A 23,400-nucleotide genomic window follows, 5' to 3' on the forward strand; every position below is an offset into this window, starting at 1 on the left:
TTTTGTTTTTTCGAGACATGGTTTCTCTGTATAGCCTTGGCTGTCCTGGAACTCACTCGGTAGACAAGGCTGGCCTTGAACTCAGAAATCCACCTGCCTCTGCCTCCCAAGTGCTGGGATTAAAGGCGTGCGCCACCACCGCCCAGCAATTAAATTTTTATATTTCTTAAACTTTCAAAATCTGGCTGAGGGTGGTAAAATACAACTTTGATTCCAGAACTTGGAATGCAGAACAGGCTGACTTCTATAAGTTTAGTTGAGTCTGGTCTGCATAGTGATTTCTAGGCTAGCCAGAACTACCCAGTGAGACATTGTCTTAAATAAATAAATAAATAAATAAATAAATAAATAAATAAATAAAAAAACCCAATACTTTCAGAATCTTTCTTCTTTCTTTCTCAAAGATTTATTGATTTATTTTGTGTACAGATGTGAATGAGTTGCATGTGCACTGTGTGCATGCAGGTGCCCTTAGGTGCCAAAGGGCTTCAGATCCCTTAGTTCTGGAGTTACAGGCTACTGTGAGCCACCCAATATGGGTACTGAGGACTGAACCCAAGTCCTCTGCAAGAGCAGCCAGAGCTCTTACTACTAAAACCTTTTCCTCAGCCCCTTTTTCTAGCTTTTTTGATGTCCACTGTTTATTTTATTTTTGGTTAACAAATAATAGCTGTATTTGTGGTTTATACAACATGAGGTTTGACTGACAAACAATAATTGCAATTGGGGGTATACAATATATGTGTATATGATCGATCATATATACATTGTGGAATGACTAACAAGCCAATGAACACGCCTGTCACCTTGCTTTTTTACCTGTCATATTTTTAATGTTGAGGCATTGTAAATGTACTTTCGTTACTGTGAAATGTACAATATATTATTTATTATCACAGCTACTTTAAATAAGAATCAGTGCAGGGTCATTTTGATTTCTTTCTCTGCTGTCTGAGTTGCCAGAGCATGTGTGACGTTGAGTCTGATGCAGTCTATACATGTAGACACAGCAGAACTAACACAATACCTGGCACAAACAGAGATGAATCAGAGACAGGATTCTTTAGCTGCAGCCCAAATAAGTTGTGGTAAACACAGGTCAGGGTAAATACAGGTCAGGCCACACTAAGAGTCACACTGCCCTTTTACTCTTTGGCAACCTCATATGGCGTCCTTGACATTTCTTTGCTTTTGTTGTTTAAACAGCATTAAGTGCCTATAAGACGTACTTATAAGATGTACTTAGAGGGTACGGGAAGGTTTACAGGGAGTTCTAATATCCAAGCAAGCCCTTCCCCACTTGGACTGTTGTCACAACTCTCCAAAAGTCACTTTTAACATGTCTACCGTGATAGTCTTTTTTAATTGAAAATTAATTAAAATTTTTCAAATTTGCTCGCCTTTTTCTACAAGGAATCCATTTGCCTTCTGGGCACACAACTGTATGTTCTAACAATCTTCCATGGGGTGACTCAAATGGAAATCAGTTGCGGGTAACCACCCCTGAATAATAATTTTTAGGTCCTTCTTTACCCAATGCTCATGTTACTTAGCAGGAACGCAGTCATGTGGGTGAGAACATGCCAATTATAAGGCAATTGGTTTGTTTTTCTAGCAGACTGGCTTTATTAGGAGGCCCCTAATGTGTTACACATTTTGTTACAAAGTGTGACAATTTATGGTGCATTTTGGGGATTTCAGAAAAGGGAAAGATCTTGCAAATTATTATCTGTGACAGAATTATAATTTTACAAATGATTAATCTCAATCATCCGTCTCTTTTCTCTCTTGGGTTAAGCGAGAAAATTATATCCTACAAAATTAGCTGTCAAAATGTGAGCCTGTGGTTTGGAGTATTTGTACATGAAGAAAACGGAGAGAAGATCTTTATTAATGAGCTGGGTTAAATAAATAAAAAGGTGGCTGCAGGAAAGGCGAGATGCACTGCTATGCTGGACCAAATGCTTCACACATTCTCAGCAGTCAGTAATATTTACCGAGTCGAGTCAGGACAATAAGTCTAGCACCTGTTTCTGAGCATACCCTACCATCTAAATGTGAAGTGTCTCCCTTTGCCCTGTTTGGGCTGGGTGTAAATGACAGTGTGACGTTACTGTCCATTGTCATTGGAATACTGGTGACTAGAAATACAAATGTTAACAATGGAATTCCTGGAACGGTATTTGAAAATGGAGAAAACTGGGCACACATCTCTAGACCAGTGTTTTAATCAGATAGTAGTGGTTTGGGGAAGAGGAGATTATTTAAATAGAACATTACAAAACATATCGAGAATCACGTAACAAACCAAGCAGTCTTGAGCTCAGCCACTTTCCCAGTTATTATTGCTGTGCAGCCTGGGGACAAGGAACTCTAAGGTACCTCATGCCATAATGGGTATGCCTACCACTTTATCTTGTAATTGTGTGTGTGTGTGTGTGTGTGTACACGCGTGCGTGCGTGCGTGTGTGTGTGTGTGTGTGTGTGTGTATCCTCTCCCAAATAGTTAAACTGCAGACTCAGTTCTAAAAGAATCATAAGAGAATTAAAACAAAAGAAGAATTAAGAGCATTTATTAAGAAGAAAATAGGAGGGTGTACTGTACTGAATAGAGCAAATGACTAAGAATACCTGGTTCATCAACTGTGCTGTTTTACACCTAAACAATTCTCATCATGATGGATGCTTTAATCTGGGAAGAGTGAGGGCTTTTATGTTTCCAAGCTCACACAATAGTGAGAAAGAAACAAAACGAAGCAGAAAGACAGAGCCATTGTGCAAGATGACTTTGTCTGAGGCTGCTCCTGTAGAATATGATCCTCTATTTTCTAACCTTTGGCTGTGCCTAATGATCCTCATGGCTTTATAAAAAAACAAACAAATAAACAAAAACACAAAACAAAAAAAAAACCACCATGAAAATTTAAAAACTAGAGGCTTGGATTCCACCATACATTTGTTAGGTATAAACTCTTCAGAACCTCCAAGACTCAGTATATTTTAAAATCGCACAGGTTGCCCCAAGGGTGGCCTGTGCTGAGGATCCCTGGCTGAGGACTGGCTGTCCTTCGTTCTGGGGCGACAGAAGACATGCTCAGTTGGCTCCCTTTGCACCTTCTCATTTCAATCTGCACCTTAGCTGAAGGAGTAGAAGCATCCAAATGAAGTGCCTCACCAAAACAGGAATCAGTACTAAGGATATGCATGGGAGAACTGCAACCTGTCATAAGAGAAGGCCACTCCAGAGGCCACACTTAAGTTCCTTCTCTGTCCTAGTCATGTGAGTGCATAAGGAACTCTCCTTCCCCTCCTCCCTCATTTCTTCCTTCTCTCTTCTCTTTTTCTCTTCATTCTTTTTTTTTCTGTCTTCCAATGATTCCTAAATTACCCCTTATCTACTCATATGCTGGGTTTCTCTCTCCAGTCTCTATTTCTTTGCTCTTTATATGCTGGCTTTGGGGTCAACTCTAATTTTGGCTTTCCAGCTTCCATTTTCTACTGACCCATGGGAATTACCTTAGCTCTCCACCGTGGTGGTGACTGATCTCATTACCTCATTACCTTCTTCAATATCAAGAGAGAGTCTTCCTTACTCAGCACATCACTTCTCAAATGGCTGCATCTTAGTTTGCTCCTCAAACACGATAGGTCAAGTGCCCTTTAGAACACAGTCAATCCAGGACTTGGTCTAGGAGTCAAGATGAACAAAGGCTGGCCACCTCAGGAGGCTCTCTTCAGAACTATGGTAGGCACTTGGCATGTCATAGACCATGTCTCATCATCTGCTGTGGACTTGGGCTTTATAGTAAACAATTAAATGTCTCATCTTCTAGTTTTTTGCAGTCCTAAGACTACAGTACATTTTTAGGTTGCAAATAGTGGAATTATCAGTATAATTGCCTTACTTTTTATGTTCAAGGTGTTCCTGTTTCATTGATTGTATATTTGTAGTCTTTGTCTTTTCTCCATTGTTGTTTCTTCTTTCTCCCCTCTTTCTCTTGACTCCTCTTTTCATCCTTTCCTCTCCTCTTTTCATAAGAGTGGAAAAGGCACATTATGTTGGGGACTATTTCTTATGCCATCACATGTGATATCAAAATCAGAAAGACACATTTAGTGCCACCAAAAGGCTCACACTCAAGTAGGAAGCCTTTATGTTAAAACCGTGCTTACACCTCAACTGAATTTTCCTTCTTCTATTTCAAAGTTTGCTAATTCCTTATTACTTCCTTACTTCGGGGATATTTTTTTCCAAGCATGCAAAGCATAAGAAACAGATGCCAATGTTTCTTTTTGCCTTTTGTAAATGCTTAAACTCATTGCACTGATGTCTGTGTGGCCAAGAAATCGAGAGCAGGGGACACATACCTCTGAGGAAAGGAGAGAAAGGAGAGAGAGTCTGCAACAGCTGGGGAAAGTGTGTTCTCCAGAGGAGATCCTGGGAGGCAGGGAGAGCTTGTCCTTCCTGTGCAGTTCCCCAGAGAGATGAGTCATCTCAGAGCAAACCATCGTGCACTGTTCAACAGAGGCTCCCAGTCTCCCCACAGCTCAGAAAAAGCAGAGTCCTTCCACCCAAAGCTCTTGTTTATGCTAGGGCATTTGTAGGAGCTAAAAACCTGTCCAGAGAATCATATTACTGGGTTTTTCCACAGAAACAAGCAAAAAGGATTTCTGTTGAGGAATTGGACAGAACTTTATGCTGGCTGGGCAAGGGATGGCTTAGAATGACATTTAACTAAAGGCAAAGAAGATATGCACATTGATTCTGGTAGGAATAGGGTGAACTGTTTGTAAACCCTGAAATCCAAAATGACCCAAAAGCCAAAGCCTGACATGATGGCCCTGTGAAAGAGTCTCACATATGCAATCAGTAATAGGATCCCAGACTATTTTAGTAGTGTGCACAAATGAGCTTTGCATCCAAATGGTGATCCTATCTATGATATCTCTTTTTGTATAGACAGCTTTTCAAAAAGTCAGAAAAGTAGCCCATATCCAAAACATTTCTGGCCGAAGAATTTCATATAAGGGCTATTCACACTGTGTCATGCAAAGGATATGACTGAAGTGCAGTTATTTTTAATGGCTGTCACTCTAACATACTCTCCATCCATGTGAGGGTGGGTGATGAGTCCAACAGAAATGTTGGCTTCTAGCATGAACCTGTGCGGTGTTTCTATGACTCTGCAGTTAAACTAACACAAGAGACTAGAAAAAAAAAATCCACTGCAAAGCTACATGCTATGGGAGTCAACGTTTGATGCCTCAGGAGAGAAGCCATTGAACTCGGGGGCTGGGCTTTACTCCCAAAAGGTGGGGCTCAGTTCCTTACTGTTCTCCCAACCTTTTGCTTGTCTGGCTAATTCACGCCCCTTGAAATGTCACTTTGCTTCTTCTTTTGAGAAACAAAGGAAGTACTCTGTGGAAATTCTGGGTGCATTGATTTTGTCCATGAAGAGGTTCTCATAATTTATTAAATATCTTGTTAGATGCATGTGCCATCAATAATTTACTTGTTTAAACAAACTGTATTTGCTCTGTTCTAAAGCATCCATGACAGTGTCTATTTTCTATAATGTTTCAAAAATTATTCCTGGGGTAAATGTCATCTAATTCCCTCATAATATATGTACTGATAAATACAAAGGCACAGGAAGTATGGTAGGTGCTGTGGATAAAGGATGAGTAATAGGCACGTTTCTTCTATTCAGAGAGAAGACAGTGCTATGGAGGGAGCCGTTATCACACAGACTTGCAAAGGTTGTGGGAGATGTTACCAAGGTTATGAGTGGAGTGTTGAAGGATGTTAGGATTTGTCACCCTGAATATGACATTTGACATGATGATAATTAAGAATTTGGGGGGAATGTGAAATCATTAGGGACAGGAACAGCCCTCCCTCCCACCTTATCTGCCTAAAGCAGTACATAAATGTCTCCTGGAAACAGATGAACCCCTCACTCTCTACCCATTGCCCCAAGGAAAGGAGAGTGACTCTGACCACAAAAATAGGGAGTCTCTGCTAAGCGTGTTGGTCCAAACTAGTCTTTACTAAAACCATCTTTCTCCTGTCATAGTTTAATAATATCTGTTCTTTCATTTCTTCTATCTTATCATTTCCCAAAGTCCAAACCTCCTTCTTTTTTTTCTTTGAACCTATGTGCATGTAGATCCAAATAAAAATTGTATGCCTCCTTTTTGTTAATCTTTCTTTTGATAACATTTGTAGGCCTCTAGAGAAAATGTTAGGTGCTAGAAAACATTGCTTCCTTAGGAGACAGGGTTTTATGGGATAATAAAAGCAGTGGGTTTATTGTATTGAGCATGAGCTCAAGAAATGGAGACACTTCATGAGAAATGAAAAGTTGAGCAAAGTCCCAAAGAATGAGCAGAGGCCTCCTCTCCTCTCCTCTCCTCTCCTCTCCTCTCCTCTCCTCTCCTCTCCTCTCCTCTCCTCTCCTCTCCTCTCCTCTCCTCTCCTCTCCTCTCCTCTCCTCTCCCCTCCCCTCCCCTCCCCTCCCCTCCCCTCCCCTCCCCTCCCCTCCTCTCCTCTCCTCTTCCCTCCCCTCCCCTCCTTTCCCCTCCCCTTCCCCCTCCCCCTCCTCCCCTCCTCTCCTCCCTTCCTCCCCTCCTCACCTCTCCTCTCCTCACCTCTCCCCTCCTCACCTCTCCTCTCCTCCCCTCCCCTCTCCTCCTCCTCCTCTTCTTATTTTTCTTCTTCTTCTTCTTCTTCCTCCTTCTTCTTCTTCTTCTTCTTCTTCTTCTTCTTCTTCTTCTTCTTTTCTCTCTCTCTCTCTCTCTCTCTCTCTCTCTCTCTCTCTCTCGTAAGAACCTTACCAGTGACATTCAAAGCATGATTGCATAAAGCTCTTAAGTACTAGCAACTGACATGGAAAATAAAAGCAAGTGCTATCAGATATTCCACATAGATAAAATGTACAGTTTTTGAACACCCTCTCTATATAAAATGCTACATTATGGCTTCTATGGCCAAAATGATTATGATGCATTCATCTTGTCCAAAGCAAATATTTCTGCAAATATCTATCTCTATATCTACAATTATTGTTTCTTGGACATAAAAGTTAAAGAATTTACACTGTTTACATACCTAATTTTTTAAAATTAATTAGTTCACTGTAGTTAGTGGTTCCCCTGCAGAACTGTGGACTATAGTGTCTTCCTTGTCTTAATGATAAAAATATTGACTCTCACCATGTTACACAGGTTGTAACAGTAAAAAATCAACATTAATGTCACATCTTACTTGGGTTCTCTGTTTTGATCCATTCATATATGTATAGTCTCCAGAGCACCAGTATCCTCATCGCAAGTTCATGGAGACAGAGTGATCAGGGACAGCCAAGAAAAATCAGCTATCTGTTATACATGGTGCCACACTCTCTTACCTTCACTAAGGCATCTGAAACATGGCCGTCAACCTGACTCTCAAGTGCTCATACCTCTACCGTAGAGCTTTTGACTAACCCATGACTAGGATTTCTTTTTCTGGTAGAAATGGGCTTCAATTCTCTTTCTTCTTATCGTTGATGATTGCAGTTACGGAAGCCCCACTGCCAAAGCTATTCCAAGAGTTTGTTTTGATTGTTTAACTTAAATGCTACATTCTAGCACCCAAAGCTGAGTTTGAACAACAAAGTAAAATTGAATTAGATTACAGGCAAAATATAGTATAGATATACAGGCATACACAGACACACACATGGATCTATTTGAATAGAACATTATATAGAAGAGAAAAGAGTGACAAATCTTTACCACAAATAAAGTTTTTTTCTTTACTTGGGTTACAGGACAAAGAGTTTAATTTCCCTCTTTTACATTTGAACTGGACATGTGTTGTGGATAGCCCTGGTCTTGTATTTTGATGCTAATTCTGCTTTCCCAGCAAGGGCTGCAGACCAGGAGTGAATACAGGTGACTTCTTGTGAACCTTCTGCCCACCTTAATTTGTAAAATAAAGGCTAGAGCTGGTGATTGGGCAGTAGAAGGGGAGGTACAGCAGAAAAGTCTGGGGATGAGGAAGCGAGAAGGAGGGGGAAGGAGAGGAGAAATGGTGGCTGACTTACCTGTCTCTAGCACTCTCGGGTAGTTATTCATATCAAGGTTATGTAATTGGGCTAACAATTCTAATTGTGTGGGCATCTTGTGTATTGAGTATTTGCTAATATATAAATCTATTAAATAATCTTTAAGCATTAAGAGTCTTCTTTCTACTGGGTACCATGAGGATGGCGGATATTGTCTGGGGTTGAGCCAAACACTACGATGGTGGTGGAGTTGACCTAGGGCCCATACATAGAGTCACGGACTCCAGGAGCTGACCAGTGGAAGCAGCAGTCACGCCAGAGTCCTGGGCTGGTGCCACTGGTGTTGCAGTTAGTGCAGGAACTTAGAGTGGGAACATGGCGACCAGGCCGGGAGCTGGCCAGACCAGCCTTTATTTCTAATACCTCCTGCAACAGACATGACAACATGTTTCCTAACATTAGTATTAAAATGAAAAAAAAATTAGCTACTTAACAGTGAAGAAACTGGGCCACTACTACCTTAATCACTGTGAACATTGCTAATGATGAAATCTGTTGATTGAAGAACCTGCAGACACATGCTGGGAATATGCTGTACATCTGAGGTATTCTTTCTCAAACCAACACCCCTGGACTAGGCTTGAGGGAAAAAAAAAAAAAAAAACAGATAAAGTCGATCTTGAACATTTTACAAAAGAAACCTTCTTCAAATGGCCAGTGTTATTCAAACAAGGTAAGTCTGGAGTTTAGTCAGTAGCAATCCATCACTGTCAGGTTCTTGGTCTTCACAGATGTACGGCAATTATGCAAGATGTTAACTGGAAGATCTTGGCCAAGCATAGACATTGTGAAGTCTGCAAGCTTTTGTAAATCTGAAATTGTTCCAATTTAAGTTTCTTTTAAATAATAATAAAAAAGATGTTAGTGCTATTTTATTTTAAACAACCAGATTTTTTATTTGTAACAGGTTTTGCAAACTGATGCAGAACATAGTGACTAGGTGCTGGCTGTTTATATTTTGCCAGGTGCTGTGCTGTCTTTACATAATACTCATATTTACACTGTAGAAGCTGAATATGATGTCTATTCCCATTCAACAGATGAGACAATTGGACAGATGACATGACCTGCTAGATGTGCCCCTACTAATAAATGCTACAAAACACTCACAAGTTGTATAGTTGGCTAAGAGACTGGCACATTTAAAACTAATGTAAGAGACTGGTACATTAAAACTAAATTAATGCTACATTAAGACTGTAGCATTCAATGTTGAGAATCCAGAGTTTTTACTGTGTAGTATATTCAAGTATGAAGAAAATCCATTTTCTAAATTACTGTACTTTGTGTGTATTTGCAACAAAATAAAAGTGCTTTGTGCCTAGGGTTTCCATCAGTTCTTCCCCATTGGACCCTTGATTTCTGATACAGAAACGCAAGCAACTGTGTATTATCTCCAGCACAGAGGGAGCTGACTGTACAGTACACTACAGCCCCCCATAGAAACTGTGGCTGGACTGCTCTGCTCCAGCAACCTTGGTCTGAATCAATCATTCCTGCTGTTGAAATTTACATTTGAAAAAGCATATTCCAAGCACAACTCTTAAAAGAAAAAAAAAAAAAGGCCCAGAGAAATGCCCCATTTTCTGATGGTGACTGTGTCGTTTTGTTTTCTGTTGTGAAATTTAATATTTGGTTTAAACATTTTCATCCTGAACTGATCCAATTACTTGATTCGGTAATTAATTTGGTAATACTTTTATCTTTGCCTAAGCACTTTCAGAGAGGAAATAAGACACACACACACAGAGACACACATACATACGCACACACACAGAGAGAGAGAGAGAGAGAGAGAGAGAGAGAGAGCAAATTAACAGAACAAAATAGATCCATCTGTGTTGACACCTTATGTGTTTCAGCCCCAGATTCCCCTTAACTCCCATCTTTTGTAAGCCCCTGATTGTGGTCTATGAATGTTTGCCAGATTTGCTATAACTCCAAGCCTCTTCAAACACAACCCTGCTGTTTGCCTCACTGGCTTGCAGTAGCTGTTTACACAACATGCAGATAAATAGAAAACCCGTTCTGCTTATTTCCAGCAAACACATTAGCAAAACAGAAGTTAATGAAGGACACCAGCAAAGGAAGACAGTGTGTTTAAGAAAATGCTTTTCCACAGGAGAGGAAAGAAATGTCTGCCTGTGAGACTGGAGGGCTTATCACTAATGCAGAGTCTTTCTCCAGCCTGGGACTTTTGTCTTCCTCCCTCCCACACGCTGCTCTTTCAAGCCTGATGGTTTGCTTTGTAGTCTTCCCTGCTCTGGAAGGGAGTGCAGAGTCGGAGAGTTCATTAGAGGTGTTTCACAGTCACTCAGATCCCAGGGTCTCTGTCTCATCTTCGCAGATCATGCTGCTCATGGAGGGTCTTTCTTTATTTTGTTCCTTATCCGTGCACTGCCAGAAGTCTACAAAGCCCAGCCTCCTGCCTGTCTCCATTCATACCAGAGGGATGCTAGCACAATTCAAAGTGTGTCCTGTGCCTGTGGGCAGTCCCTGACTGCAAATCAGCTTATTGTATTTTAAAAATTCAACATATTCTTGAGAATGAGGCATTGAAGATGAAAATCTTAATTCTAAGAAGCGTATTACAAAAAGGGATGAATAAAATAAAGAGAGGAGAGAGAAAGCGGGAAGAGTAAATGGAACAAAGAGAAAACAGATGAATGCCAAAGAAGATCGTCAGATGGGTAATGTTGTCTAGAGAGCGGAGCAGTGGGAATCAAGTCTTACTTAAGGATTGAACTGATTTCTGTGCATTTGTTTCTTTTCAGAAACCTTCCCTCACAGCTAATCAGCACTGCTAATGTGTCAGTCTCATTTTAGCCTCAAGAAGCAAGGCTGAGCCAAGGGTTGTTAGAGCTTTGTAAACCAGGAGTTGGGACCCATTCTCCACCAAGTGGCCCCTTCTCTCTCCCCTTTTCTGAATGTGGACCCTTGATTGGAGCGACTTCTTCTAATCAGATAGTCTACTTTGAACCCACGGCTTTCTGCCTAGTAAACCAACGGTCATTGATGATTTGATCACTGATTTCTTTTCTGTGGTTGAAGATGGTCATTTGCAGTGTTCACAGGAGCCGCCTGCTCAAAGAGAACATGCTTAATACGGTTTAATGAGAACTGTACATTTTCATGGATCCAGAGAGAAATTCATCTCATTTTCCACTGATGAAATAAAACTTCTGACACTCCCTAGGACATTGGGGATGAAAAACAGACTGAACTCTCTTAGTTGGAAACTTCTAAGTTCACGCATCTGCCCGGATGGAGCTTTTGGTTCATTGAATCTTCATTATATCCAATTCTCACGAAGTACAAGACAAATTTCAGGGCAGGTGATATAGAAACTGGCTACAGATGCTCTTTCTCGTGATAATTTGTAAATTCCCCATAGGCTGCTGCTACTTTTCTGGAGTGATTGCCGTTTGTACATCTGGGTGTATAGTTAGTACAAGAATTATGTGAGGGCAGCCCTGCAGCCACATGAGAATACGTGGTATAGGACACAAAGATGGGGGAGGGGAGCTTGTCATCAAATGTTTGCAGAAGTAATGAGTCCTATGGGTTCAGATGAATAGAAGGAGCTGGAACTAAATGCTGCACCTTGGTCCAATCCTTTCTGCCATAGTCTGTTTCCTCCAGAGCCAAGGATGCACTGATGCACTCCTGGGTCCCTCTGGTGTGATACTGCAGTTTTAATATGCTGCTCTGCTTTGTTCCAGTCGCTGGGCTTCTCCTGTAGTTTTCTCCTCCTTTTCTGCACTCCTACTTTGAAAACCCTGCCTTAGACTGGGAGCTCTTACGCTCTGCATTTGCAATTCTGTTAGTTTTCCTCTGCAGCCAAACGTGCTTCCATTCTTGTTCACCCAGTATTAATAAAAAGGATGTGTGCCCAGCAGGGAAGCACATTCTCATTTATCTCTGGGCAGAAATGTGAAGAATGGAATGGTCTGATGGTCATTATCTTAACCTTGTGTGACTGCAGACACTCTGAAGTCCTGGCAGAGACGAGTAGACCAGGAAACCCTCATTAAATTTTTCTTCGCGCACCAGACTGTTGAGCGGGTCCCCAGTCCATTTCTTATATAGAACACGTTGCAATAAATAAATATAAGGTTATTCTGTAGTCCAGACAATTGAGCTTCCTAACTTGAAGGGCTGCGAGACACACAAGTTCAGTGCTCTCAGTGGGAGTTACCTACTCCAAGTATCCTTCTCTGAATTTCCTCCCTCCCTCCACCCCATTAAAGAGAAACATTAAAGGTCAGCACAGTGCACCTCTCATGTGATATCCTACCCTTCCTGTGAGAGGAAGCAAGCCCTACAGGGCTGCTTCTGTAGTATGTCTTCAGGGCCGGCATTTTCAAATTCAGTTTCTCTGCACACCAAATTCAAACAGAAGTGGAAGGAAGGGGGATGCGTGTATTGATATTATTCCCAACATGATTATAAATAATTCTGAGACTTTAGTCTCACAAGGAGAACCCTGATGGCACAATAAATAGCAATCACATGTTTATATGGCCATTATGTTATTCTCTCTCTCTCTCTCTCTCTCTCTCTCTCTCTCTCTCTCTCTCTCTCTCTGATGGCTAGTTCCACATTTAAAAAAAAAAAAGTCTTTTTTAAGCATTTCTGAATATGCAAATGAATTTCATCAATAAATGGCAAGGACCAGATTCTTTTTATACAAAGAATCCAAAAGTAATCAGATGAATCAAATGAATCTGGCTGCTCATTCATGAATATGTTTCTTAACTCAGCAGGAAAGGGAAGGGAAGGGGAAAGAGATGCAGCCCTGGTCACTGGCTCCTATTCTGAAGAGCTGGTGGGGCAGCTAGTAAACCATGGCTGAATACTGATGCCAAGGAGCGTGTGCCAGTGGTGGGAAGGAGATGTGGCAAATGTGGAGAGATGTAAGAGGAAAGAGGCTAGAAATCACAGTATTAGAGGTACTCTTCTCACAGGCCACGCAGCTTGAAAAGAGATTTGATGGTTTGAACCATAGACAGGGACAGTTAAACGCTTGCATCAAAATACTAAACCAGCTGGTTCTCGGGGGGGGGGGGTAATTCTCATGGGAATAATGCTGGCACTCCATGCCATTCTTCCTGTTTGAAGGGTTGTCTTCATAGAATAAGGGAGTGGTGAAGTCCCTGTCTTTCCTGGCCTGCGGGGGTGCTGTCCCTTCTACTATCAGAGCACTTCTGGACTCCTACTAGGGTAGTAGATGCCATTCTTTCTGGAGGTCCACATGTTCCTGACAGAGCCCTCTGTCTTCAGTCTACAAGAGCTAGCACAGGAGTCTCTGCTCCTATGGAAATGTAGAAGGGTGAACTTGCTAGTCAGCTGAATGTCAAAGTGAAACTGAGAGGAGTTGCTTGTAACAGGAAGCAGAACATACAGGGTGATAATAGGAACAGGGATTTTGATGAACAGGAGAGGCTAGTCAGTGAGTGTGTGGGAGAGATGTTAGTGCACTGGGGATACTGAAAAGCAAGGTGAGAAAGATGCTCAGTTTGTTTTAGACTAACAAAGACAGACGTGGCAATTCTGTGAGCAGCTATAGTTTTGCTTCTGATCCCAGAACCTAGCAGGATGCCCAATGCCCAAACTTGTTGGGTACTCTGCCTTGTGTCTGATGCAAGTGCTTTGCAGTAGTCAGAGAAGTGATGATTCAAGAACCACAGAAAACTGAGTGCCTGTAAGCAATCCCAAGTGTCTTTGCTGTCTCTATTGCAGTGGGTCAAGTTGGCAGGCAGGAAAGCTTCTGATGCTAAATAAAATTCAGAAAGAAATTCTCTCTCTCTCTCTCTCTCTCTCTCTCTCTCTCTCTCTCTCTCTCTCTCACACACACACACACACACACACACACACACACACTACTACTACTACTACTTACTACTACTACTACTTGTTAGATGTCCGTATACAGCTTAGAACAGACCACACCAGACCAAACAGTTCCAACGGAGGGGGTGTTATTCAGGAGATAGGGCAAAGATGGGGAGAGGGGGAAAAAAAGGAAGAGGATGGAAGAAGAGAGAGAAGAAGAGAGAGGAAGAGGAAAGAGCGGTCAAGGGTTTCTGTCTGTTTTATGTGGGCAGTGATATAGCCTCTCCCAGGTAAAGGTGTGGTAGCCAGATGGATTCTGGGAATGTATGGTGGTTGCCTTGGCAACAATATGGGGGTCGCCTAGATGTGATGTCACTGGGTTTGGAGCCTGATGCCAACACTACTACTACTACTCAGACATTATCTACAGTTTTTCTTCACATGCAGATGCAAGACTCTATTTACTTAAACACTAATGATCACACCATGAAACAGCAAAGATCCTATTTTTTATTCAGTGGGGTATAGGAATTTTGGATACTGCCCCAAAGGATCCTCAAGCTCCTCGGCCCCTGCCATGGTTTGGAGGGCTTTCTAGAAAGCCACTAACTCTGGTTTACCATTCAGTTTCTTGTTTGCCCTTCCTGCTGAGGAGTTGAAGGTGTGCTTTGGAGAGCTAGCTTGCAAAACGGCTGGATCAATAACATGTAGTAGCTACTAAAGTGGTCACCGACCCACATGCCTCATGCGAACATTCCTGGGATATGAAGTGCTGGGAATATTGAATGGAAGAAAGAGTGTCTGGAGGGGTGTTCTTAACCTGCAAAGTTATTAGGAGGTGAGGTGACTGAATACAAACATGGGGCCTGAGTGTTTATTTCAGGATCAAGACAAAACACCATCTTTCAGGAGTTTTGGAGGCAGTTCATTTATGTTCCTTGAGTACCGGGAGTCTGAGTGAGCCACAGAGCAGCCATTAGCTCAGCAGCCATAGCCATCAGCAGCCACTGGTTCATGAGATTTCTGGAATCTTCTTGGCCACAGTTCACCCCAGCAGCTGGATGTTTCAGCGTCTCTGAATAGCATTCTTGGCATTGAAACATCTGTGGAGTTATGTTTGATGTGTTGATCCCTAAGAGCCGTTTATCACAGTTCCTGGTTGTTTCTCACACTTCCTCCTCAGAAACGACATTGGATAGCAATTAGGAAGATTGAACCTTTGAACCATGCAGCTCACCACAGTGGCACAAGTGGGCTCTGAGCCTGGGGCTCTGAAGGGTCCAGAGGAATGTGAGCTTCTTATATTCTACCCTCTGTAAAATGTGGCAGGTCCAACAGAGGAGATGAGAGAAACAAGTGGAACTAGCCAATCTCCGGAGGCTAGAAATTCAGCAACACATTCTCTCAAAGATGAAAGCTACAGACTAGGGTTAGCCCATGCAGGTGAAGGCTCTTGCCTGGAGCCGTGCTTCCCGGAATTGGTCCATGAGCCTTGCAAAAAAAATACAACTGAAACATGCTTTTTTTTTTTTTTTTTTTTGGAACTGGGGAGGGAGTGTTTTACACACTCTTAAAATTCTTTTTATTTTTACTTTTTACTATTTTTTTTTTTTACAGTTTACAGTTTTGTTGAAATTTTGATGTTACTGAAATAATTTTTATTTATTTACAGAAGTATCCCCAATCTTCTAGACAACTATGCATACTGAATAGTTGCCACTGAATAATTGGTTGATTGAGGCCAGGATGATACAAGTGCCAACAGTGCAAGTCAGGCCATTGGAGCTATGAGCAATTGTCAAGCTTACACTTTACCTGCCTCCTCTTGGCTCAGCAGCTGCTGCCTGGCTAATGAGGTGGGGTTGAAAAGTGCTTCTCTCTTTACTGTAGGAGACTCTATAGGATTTGCTTGACTGGTCTGCTTAATTTAGCTAAGCATCATGTTTGCCCAGTACATTGCTTGGGGCATGCACAGGTTAAAAATGGAATGTGGAAGCCAAGGCTGGCTTAGCTCAGACACCAGTTCCACTCCCCTGTCTCGTGTGATCACTTCAGACTGCTGGGAGTGCTCTGTGCTCTCCAGGGCATCTTCTAACATGGGAGAGAGGCGCAGAACAGCACCCAATGATGTCACAGGAAGGTTGGAAACATAGATGAGCTGTGATCCAGGGAGGACAGAGGTGGTGGAGGAAAGAACTCATCAGAGAATGCACCTTCTTACATGAACTTAGCTGTGTTCTCTGCACATGTAGCTTTTTACCACTCTCATGTAGGGGACAGCTCTAAATGACCATATGTGGCCACAGAAGCATGAAGATGATAAATCTTAGAACAGGAACTCCTTTTGCGATGGGTGCATCAAACCAACAAAATCTCATCACTATGTGGTTCCCAGGGATTCCTGGGATGTAAAATGTCCACATGCACTCGCTCTGGTAATGGGACCAATGCGCTAACAAATACACATCACTTGTTCTAACAAACAGTGTTTCTGTGTGTCAATCAAGTTGCAAATGGAAATATTTGCAGTGCTCTTGTGTCTCAGCATAATTGTGTCTGCAATGCTGTAAAAACGTAGTCAGGGTCCTGAGACCTCCAGAGTCACCTCAATCAACCCTTGGCCAGGGTCTTCCGATATTAGAAGCCATATGCAGTTCTTTAAGAACACCTGGTGAGAGGTGAGAGAAGACAATACAACAGAGCTGCTTGCTTCATTTAAAGAGAAGCCAATACCCCTGCCAGGGATTGAATGTGCCAGTCAAGTTTCTTGCTGTGGAATTTGAATCCTCACTGTAACCAAGTTAGAAGATGAAGCTTAAGGAAACATTATGTCATAAGGGCTCCTCTCGTGGATGGTTTACTGTAATCACAGGAGTGGGTCAATTATTTCAAGAGTGATTCAGTGGCCTCTAGTTTCTCCTGAATTTGTAGTCTTACACTGTGATTTCTTCTATGATGTGGTAAACAAGGCTATCGCTTGGTGTACCTTCCCTGCCTCTCTATTTTCAATGGTCAGAAATAGACTTCAGAAGAGAGAAGAGAGATGCTAAGCCTCTAAGAACTGCTATCAGTCTTTGTTTTCCTTGTCCTTCTGGTTAACTACTCTATTTACAGTCAGGGCTGGGCCACATGTTCTTTTGCTCCTAGCCCTCCCTCTAGGATCTTGTCTGCTCAACTGTCTAGGTAACTATGTAATACAGAGATAACACTCTATTAAGTGCTGAGGGACAATATTAACTCGTGTTCCATTCTGAATCCATGATTTGACTCATAGAACCAGTGGGGGAATGTAATAGGCCCCAGATCTTAGTAGAAATAATGCTATCTATGTTAGAGGCACCATTCTGACCTTAAAACCCAGCACACGGGCCTCAATACCTGACAAAACGTCAACAGAGATCTGATCCATCAAGAAAATGGTTTGCAGCTCTAGGTTCCAGGAAAGTTTCTACATGTACTCACCTTGCTTTTTGGCTTCTGTAGTTCTGCTTCTTGCTAACTGAAGTGTGTCAATCAGGAGGTGGGTTTGGTGCGTAGAAGACAAAGAGCTATGAGGATTGGTGTTGCATGATTTGAGCATGCTCCCCATGCAGCTGCTGGCCGGTGATGAAGACTTTCTTTTCAGTTTTAAGAGTGTCCATGTGGTCCCTGGTGGGCTAACCTTGCAACAACAGCCCATCGTGAACAGGAGATGACGATACCTTCCCTCATATGTTGAGATTCTAAGTTGATAAAGTAAAGTCAGTATTCGAGGTACATGTATGCAATAACTTGTTTCCTAGGAAGAAGCAGCAATGTCACAGAATCTTCCAAATCCTCTACTCTTGGTTTTAATCACGGGACCCTAAAGCCTTCTGATATCAAGGAAGCTGGGGAGTGATGTCACCTTAGTCCTCCTACCTTTAGGACTTTATTTTATTTTAAGTGACTTGTCTTGCTTGAAAAGATTACTTTCTTTTCTTCCCTTTTTATTTTGTATTACCCTGAAAATTATAATTCAGTCCTGGGGGGGGGGACAAAAATAAAAATGGCCAAATGGATATCTCAAACTTACAAAAACTAAGTCAGTACATCTCGATTAAAACTAGGAATCCTTCCAATATTTACATTGGATTTGCTTCCAAACGTTGCCATCTTAATGGGCTGTAAATAACTTGGGAGGAACACAGCACTGGAACATTTTAAGCACGTAGGATAGTAGGATACTAATGTCTGAAGACAAGAAACAAAATGTGTAGAAACAAGCCAATTTTCTGTTTTTTAAAAACATGCATAATCTGGCTTGCAGTTAATGTTTTGAGAGAAGGAAGACAAAAAGTAGGCCTACATGAAAAGAGACTTGAGGGTTGGATTGTGTGCATGGCTTCTAGAGAGACAAGAATTAGATGCTTCCAGAATATTTAAACTCCTGCTCACACTGATTGCACAGATAGCTAGGAGTTGCTAGTTTGGGGACTTACTGCTAACAGGCTTCTGGAAAGCAGCAGGGGAAGGGGAGGGATTCTTCTCTCTGGAGTGGCCAGAATGAAGGACAGAGGTCAACTGGGTCATGAAGGGAAAAGGGTGTTTCCAGATGTACTTAAAGTGAGAACCATGACCAGCCACACTGAATCTTTCATATTCTACTTATCTAGAAATTTCACTCAAGTCAGTACGACAGAAAGCATGATTTCCTTTCATGTTGAGGCCTGTCTTACTTCAAATGAATGCAAGTTATGGGAACCACAGTTGCTTGAGTAACAAAAAGAAAATGTGAAAATAAAAACACAAGAAGCAGTTTGTATTCTGTTCACAGATTTGGCACATTGTTAGAAATGATTTTTCAAATAATTATCAAGAGAAGAAAGTTCAGGAAGAAAGTTGGACACTTTCCATCCCCTAAGGACTCCGAGTTAACTCCAGACTTCCTCACTTGGAACCATTACTGAGAGTAAACACTGTCTAAAAGCCACATTGAGTATTTATGTTTATTAAATTTATCTTTTCGGTTTCATAAAAATGAATATATGTTATATATGTGGGTGTTTGACATGCATGTATGTCTGGGCACCATATTTGTGCAATGCCCTTGGAAGTAAGAAGAATATGTCAGATCACCTGGAACTGTTGTTACAGAGGGTCAGCAGTTGCCACATGGGGTCTAGGAAAAGAATCAACATCTCGTGCTAGAACAGGAAGGTTCTTAACCACTGAGCCACCTTTCCAACACCATTGAGACCATTTATTTGCTAAGGAAAATAAGCCTTATGGAATGTCTGCCATTTGGAATGTTTGAGGACTGAGGTCCACATTTTGCAAATTGTGTGTTTGCACTGCTTACTCTTATTTTTGAAATACAAGACTAAGGTAGAGCGAGCTTATTGAAGTCAATAGTAGCTATTCTAATTTTTGAATTTGCTTCTGATGTAAGATTAATATAATTATTGTACTCAAAATAATCTTAATGATTATTTAATATTTTAGTGACTGCTTATTTTAAACCAAAAGATACATAAAACAATAAATACATATACCACACACACACACAAATCCACATATTTTTTTCTATTTACTTAATTTCAGTAGTTTCTTTTTCAAAACACTACATGGTTTCCTTAGACATAGCATCTGAATTCTTTTGCTAAATAATAGTGACCAGAAATATTGACTAAAAATGCAATAAAGGCAAAATTTTTGAATAACATTTTTTTGAAAAATTTACATACACATATAAAATATCTTGATTGTATCTACCTTTTCCCTCCAACTCATTCTGGGACCCCAGTATGTATCTTTTTCAGATTTGTGCCAATAAACACATAATGTGCCATGGTGATTTTTCTCTTCTGCTAGGTACAGACTGAAGGATTTGGAATTTATAAGAATATACTAACGACTAATTTGCTGATGAGGGATATTAAGGTCTACATTTTAAAAGTTTGATACCATGGCACATTCACATAAAGATTTCCTTGAAGCTGTCATTATTTCCATAAGAATTTGTGACCACCCTTCTCTCAGAGGATGTGTCATCACTGAATGTCTTGAATTCCATCTGTTAAACTAAACTACTCGGAGACAGCAATAAAAAGCCATGCTTTACTCTACAAAACGTATCCACACACTTACAAAGTAAAAAGCTAATACCATTGTGCATTCCCCCTTCAGTTGGATTTCTTTTTTAGATGACCAGGCATTATAAAAAGCATAAAAAGTCATTCTCCATTTATTGCCAACTGAGTGGTTCTTTGGAGAGGTTAGTTAGACTAAAAAATATGGAGACTTGAAATGAAATTATCTTTCAAGGAGAGACAAAATTTCAGCCTTTTGTCCAATCTGATTTCCAAAATCAGATATCAGAAAGGGATTTTTTAGTGATGTCTTCTTTTTGAAAACCACGTCATGACCTGCAACATAACTTCAGAACAGCGTGGCTTCGAAGTCAGTTCTGTGTGATAGCTAGCGATTTCTCGATATATCTATCTCCCTACATATACCTAGATAGATACATAAATATAGATATAGATATGCCTTTTTCTTTAAATGCTATAACCACAGGTTATTAAAATCTAAACATACCTAGTAATTGATAGGTGGTAGTGATGCAAAACAAACTTCTTTTTCTTCACTATGTAGTAAATTTAGCTAGTCTGATATTTTTGATGATGGGGGGAGGGGAAGTTACAAAAATTTTGGCCAACAAGGTGAGATGGCTTCACAGGTAAAGGAGCTTGTCACCAAACCCAAGCCAAACCTGAGAACCTGAGTATAATTTTTTTGACCCACATGGTCAAAGAATATAACTGACACCTTCAAGTTGCCCTCTGACCTCTCTATACTAATGCTATGGAGGTGTGCATTTACATATGTGTAAAAGCATACACACACTAAATAGAAATGATTCTCTTCTTAAATCACATAAGACAAATCTCAGTATAAAGGGACATTGGAGACAGAAAGTTCCCAGAGAGATGAGTTGACCCCGCCACTGTATCCACCTCTGATAAGAAGCATCCTTCATCCAGAACTGTGCTTTTTATCTCTCCCTCAAGATACACCAGAGTCCAAAACACTGTGTGATATTTTTGGTGAAAGGAAGTTTGGCGTTTAATCAGAAAGAAAGCAGGAAAGTTGCATGTCTCTTCCCACAATTTTCAAGACATGAATAAATGCTAAGTAAATAAATCTCAGGTTTTAGATAAAACAGAGGCCAAGAATTATCGCTATGCATGCAGCAATGTAAAATCTATGTAGGAGGTTCTTTTTAACTGTTTTTGCAACATCAAATATGAGCCTCTGTGTTCACAAATCCAATTTCTTCATTGACATGAATATGTAATGATATTGATGTAACCTTGGCATTGTCCCTTAAAGAGATATGGTAAAACCTGAATTGTCTCTTTCTACAGGGATCTGTGGAGGTTAAGTGAAGAAAGGATTCTGGTGTTTGTCTTTACCTGCTTTTCTAGAGTGTTCTGTGGAAAACAATGTCCTTTCTGCACCAAAAGATGAACTAGCAAGAAGTGCAGCCAGAAAACAAACCACGTACTCTTTCCGTTGACATTGTCTTTATGTTGACCCAGAAACATGAGTGAGTATGCACCATTGGGCTTCCTAAACCAATCATGTCCTCCATATCGCGATCCCTAAAACTAGCTTCTCTGGACATTTATGTGGCTTCATGGATCTATTCAGTCTTTAAGGTCTATTTAAATCTTGCATATTTAGAATCATATAGACAAAAAACTTTGGACCCTGGTATGTTCTAAATTTTATTACAAAATATTGCCCTCTTTGGTATCTAGAGTGTACTTCCCTTTGAAGGAGGAAATCTGCATGTAGATTTTCAAGAAACCCAGTTTCCACCAGAGCCAAAGTCCTGAAAGATGGGCCTTGAAAGGGAAGCATTAATACTTACCTTACTGTATACCTAGCTGTACCCATGTCCCTCCCCCAGGCTCATTTCTGCAGTACATTAGAAATGGCAGCTGATGCACCATCACAGAGCATCACAGTTTTTAAATACTTGCTCTCCAAGATGTAGTGAAGTCCCCAAACAGGGAGTTCTCCTCATTCCAAGTCAAAGATTCTGTCTGCAATATTATCCTGCTTGACAAAAAAAAAAAAAAAAAAATTTGAGCAAAGTTCAGTGTAGGGAGTGTAGCATCTGCCCTGGGGGCTGGGAGAAGGTGAGGAAGCTGCCTGATTAGCAAATAGGAAAAGCTTTCTGAAGCCCCAAGAAAGTCTTTCCACAGCTAATTAGACAAATCACCCTAAAGGGGAAACATATTTACCTATTGAAGCCTGCCAGCATCCAGTATTTCCCAATTAGTTCAAAGAACATAGCCACATATGTGGGCCAAACTGTGCTACATCCTTTGGAAGCCCCATATCAATGGCTAGAATCTCTTTGATTTTTATGAATCAGTTTAATGCTGTATATGAATATGCTTTCCCTTGAAAATGCAGAGAGCCGCCTAATGGGAGACCCAAAAGCAAATCCTCCCACTGATAATGCACAGCAGGACAGATGTGTAACACCAGTCTGCCAAAGTAGACAAAATGATGTGTACAAATTGAAATGCCAGAGTTCCAATTTGCCACACCTTTGACCCAGATCTCACCCAAAGCTCTCTGTGAATCATCCTTTCTGCCATGAGAATGGTGGCTGTGATTCAAGACAAGACACTAGATTAAATCTGAATGTCCGATGAACAAGGAATAAGCCGTCCGTGTGAATGTGTCTTAAGTAACCTGGATCACAATTTATTCCTCATTTGCCTGAAACTTCATTTTAACTTGTACTAAATTTTACCTGGCGCCATAACCTATGAAAGGGTGAGATGCCATAGGTCGGAACCATGAAAGCGCACTCACACACATGATTAATGCTGCCTGGCAAACATCCCACTTAGAATTTCTAACTGGGAGACAGGTCGCTAGAATAGCTGTTAACAGTCAGGTGGAGGTTCCATCTAGAAGAGCTAGGGGCTTCATCTAGAGACAAGAAAAGTCATGGAGGAAAGGCCACTGCTTCATAAAGACCATGTGCTTCCTTGTTCTCGACTTCCCAAGTCACCTCTCTTGCAAGGTAGTCAGCTTGTCCTGTTTTCTCTCAATTTTGGCAACGTCCATTTACAAAACATTTAGCCAAGTGACATTAGAATTCCACAAAATATATTGCTAATTACTTCTGTGTGTAATATTTTTAAGTGTGTGAGGAGACTCCCATTTTCACAAATGTTTTATACTCTTCATATGTTGAAGCTGGAAAGCCTGCGTCTAACTTAGGCTTTTATTGCTGTGAGGAGACACAATGACCACAGCAACTCTTACAAAGGAAACCATGTAACTGGGGCTGGATTACAGTTTCAGAGGACTTAGTCCACTATCATTGTGTCAAGAAGCATGTCAGCATGCAGGCAGACATGATGCAGGATAAAGGAGCTGAGAATTCTACATCTTAATCTGCAGG

The 23,400-nt window shown here is 41.0% G+C and overlaps 1 long non-coding RNA gene across 1 annotated transcript in view; it reads left to right on the forward strand.

Moving 5' to 3' along the window:
• The window catches only part of LOC117702719 (uncharacterized), a 54,690-nt gene that overhangs the window by 29,798 nt on the left and 1,492 nt on the right, over positions 1-23,400 (forward strand). The window contains exon 2 of the long non-coding RNA XR_004606098.2: positions 21,335-21,516. This is a non-coding gene — a long non-coding RNA (uncharacterized LOC117702719). The remainder of the gene's footprint in view (positions 1-21,334; positions 21,517-23,400) is intronic.

This window comes from Arvicanthis niloticus, chromosome 2 (assembly GCF_011762505.2).
Source record: "Arvicanthis niloticus isolate mArvNil1 chromosome 2, mArvNil1.pat.X, whole genome shotgun sequence".
In the NCBI taxonomy this organism is placed as follows: domain Eukaryota; kingdom Metazoa; phylum Chordata; class Mammalia; order Rodentia; family Muridae; genus Arvicanthis; species Arvicanthis niloticus.